Consider the following 3230-nt stretch of genomic DNA (forward strand, 5'->3'; position numbering starts at 1 on the left):
CCAGAAGGCGGAGGTTGCAGTGAGTAGAGATCTTGCCATTGCACTCCAGCCTGGGTGACAGAGCAAGACTCCATCCCCCACCCCCACAAAAGAAATTACAGCTCAAGAGTAAAAATATTTTCAAATGTGCTTTGACCTTCTTTCTGCTGTTGTTTTGCTTCCACTTCTCTGAGTTTGTTCTGCTAATTCTACCCATCACTCTGCAGCTGACTCTGCCTTTGCCACTCCACGGAAGCTCCTCTTTTCCAGGTTGCCAGCATCCCCTGCACTGCCAAACCAGTGCATCACTCTCTGCCTTGACCTAACTTAATTTCCCATGAACAGCCAACGCTATTGTTCATGCCCTCCCTCTTGATATTTCCACACCCCTGCTGATATTTGTCCACTGTCTTTTCTCGGATTTTTCTCCTTCCACTTTAAAACTTTCTCAAAAGGTCTTCTTTTTCTTCTTCATTCCTTAAACATTGGTGATTTTTTTACATATGTCCTCAGTCTTTTTTTTTTCTTTTCACTCATCCTTATTCTCTTCTTGGAAAAATCTCACATTGTTTCAAGGCTTTAATTATCAGCTATATGCTTATTGTTAAATCCTCTGATCTAGCTTCTTTTTCTGAGCGCCAGACTTATGTACCCAACTGCTGACTGGGCATCTATTCCTGGATGTCCCATAGTCCCTCAAACCCTATATGTCCACATTGGAACTCATACTCCCCACAGTCTGTTTCTCCTGTGCGTACCTATCAGTGCCTGGTATTAAAGGTCGCGTCTTAACCAAGCTAGAACCCCGGAGGTCCCATCTGACTCCTCTCTCTCTGTAAAACCCATTTGTATTAGTCTGCTTGGACTGCCATGACAAAATATCATGGGCTGGGTGACTTATACAACAGAAACTTATTTTCTCACAGTTCTGGAAGCTGGGAAGTCTAAGATGAATGTGGGCAAATTTAGTTTTTGGTGAGGGCTTTTCTCCTGGCTTGCGATGGCCACCTTTGTAATGTGTCCTTATATGGCAGGCGGAGAGAGAAGTTCTCTGATTTCTCTTCTTATAAGGACACTAATCTGATTGGATCAGGGCCCCATACTTATGGCCTCATTTAACTTTAATTGCTTTCATAAAGGCCCTTGCTCCAAATATAGCCACATAAAAATTACAGTTTCAAAATATAAATTTTCTTGGGTGTTGTGGGGGACACAAACTTTCAGTCCTTAAAACCATCCATCAATCACCAAGGTCTTTAATTCTTTGTAATAGTGTGTGAAATGCCCACTTCGCTCAACTCCCATGATCATTAATTAAGGTCTGAAACCATCATCTTTCTTTCACCTGATTTACTTTGGCAGGTATCCTTCCTGTTTTCCTGCTTCCTGTCTATCCCTCTGTCATCTGCAGCTAGGGTAGTCTGTCTCAAATGCAAATCTGATCACATTACCGTTCTCTTGAATGTTTTCAACGTCCTCCCATTACTCTCACAATAAATCCAGTCCTGTGTGGCTCACAAAGCCCTCTGTGACCTGTGCCTTACTTGCACTCCCCATCTTATCTCTCGCAGCGCCCCACTGCCTTAGTCTGTTTTGTGTTGCTGTGAATGAATACCTGAAGTTAGGCAGTTGATAAAGAAAAAAGGATCATTTGGCTTATGATTCCAATGACTGGAAAGTTCAACATTGGGCATCTGCATTGGGTGAGACCACAGGCTGCTTCCACTTATGGTGGAAAGGGGAGGGGTTTGGTGTGTGCAGATAATCACATGCTGAGAGAGGAAGTAAGCAAGAGAAGTGGGAGGTCCAGCTCTTTTTAACAACCGATGTTTGAGGGATCGAATAGAGTGAGAACTCACTCACCCTCCCTGCCCATCTCCGTGACCCAGACACCTTCCATTGGGTCCCACCTCCCAATGAAATGGGGATGACATTTCAGCATGAGGTTTAGAGGGGACAAACATCCAAACTACATACAGCACCCACTTTGTGCTCAGTGCTCCAGGCTTAAGAAACATCCACTTTCCCCAAGGGACTACTTTTGCTCTTGCTCTCTCTTGCAAGTCTTTAAGAACTTACTGTTTTTTCCTGTAGTTGTGTTCTGCTCCTTCTCCCTCCCTCCTCTCCTTTCTTTTTCCCTGTCTCCTCCGCAGCAATTGAAGAGCCTGGCTCATGTTTAAGCATCTTTCAGGTCTCAGCGTTGTCAACACTACTTTCTCTGGAAAGCTTTTTCTACCCTCTAAGGCTGGGCTGGTGTCCTTCCTCCAGAGGCTCTTGTGCTTACTCATCTCTCCTTATGGTGTCCCAGAGTCTAGCACAGAGCTTGGCAAAAACCCAGCTTTCACTAATTAGAAATGGATGAACACATCTCACCCACCGTTTAGGTCAGTTAATTAGGCAATAAACCCATTCTATTCTGGTAACAGTGTCCTCCATCTCTGAAGGAAAAGGTAAACCACAACTACATTATATCAATGTGCTGTTTTAGGGTAGTCAGCAGGTGATGTTTAAGACAGAGCTCTGCGGGGTGGGTGGGAATGGTCATGGATGCAGGGAGGTCAGCTCAGTCACTGTGTAGGAGGGCGGCCTCATGTCCCCTCATCTGCTGCCAGGCTCTCATGACAGCTTTCTGTCTCTATGCAAATGAATGACTGCAAACCTGAGAGTTATTTAAAACATCCAACAATGCTATGGCTACATAGATAAATAAGTGAATAAGAAAATGAGAGTGCTCACTTTGGTGACACACATACCAAAATTGGAATGGCACAGAGAACATTAGCACAGTCCCTGCATAAGGATGACACACAAGTTAGTGAAGTGTTAAAACAAAATCAGAAGTGTGTTTCTTATTTCTAACTAAACTAATTTTATGTCATAAAGCAAGTGATACAAGTAAATCTGGTGTGTATCATTTACCAAATTCTAATAATTTCCAACTTATTTACTGATTTTAGAAAAAACGTTTTTGAGGTTTTCACTGACTAAATAATGCTCCTTTCTGAGCCATGATTCAACACAAGAACCACATCAAGGTCTTCCAAGGACTTTACTATTAGCAACGGTGTGTGTGCAGATGCCAACACCTTTTCCATAGCGGGACTTGGAGAACCCATGTCCCAGCCTCACCAGTAATGCGAACGCTAAGGTGCTGCCCACCATTTACTCTGTTATTCCAACCCAGACCCATGTGGCACAGTGGGGCCGCCTGGGGCCGCCACTGCTGCCTCCACCACCGCGTCAGTTAGCTG

At 44.1% G+C, this 3230-nt stretch overlaps 1 non-coding gene across 1 annotated transcript; it reads left to right on the forward strand.

The window, feature by feature from the left end:
• The first annotated feature begins 2707 nt into the window (after window positions 1-2707).
• Window positions 2708-2814, forward strand: LOC118148291 (U6 spliceosomal RNA). The gene has a single exon (XR_004735046.1). It is a non-coding gene; the product is annotated as a U6 spliceosomal RNA (small nuclear RNA).
• The last annotated feature ends 416 nt before the right edge of the window (window positions 2815-3230 follow it).

The sequence above is a fragment of the Callithrix jacchus genome, chromosome 1, assembly GCF_049354715.1.
Source record: "Callithrix jacchus isolate 240 chromosome 1, calJac240_pri, whole genome shotgun sequence".
Lineage (NCBI taxonomy): Eukaryota > Metazoa > Chordata > Mammalia > Primates > Cebidae > Callithrix > Callithrix jacchus.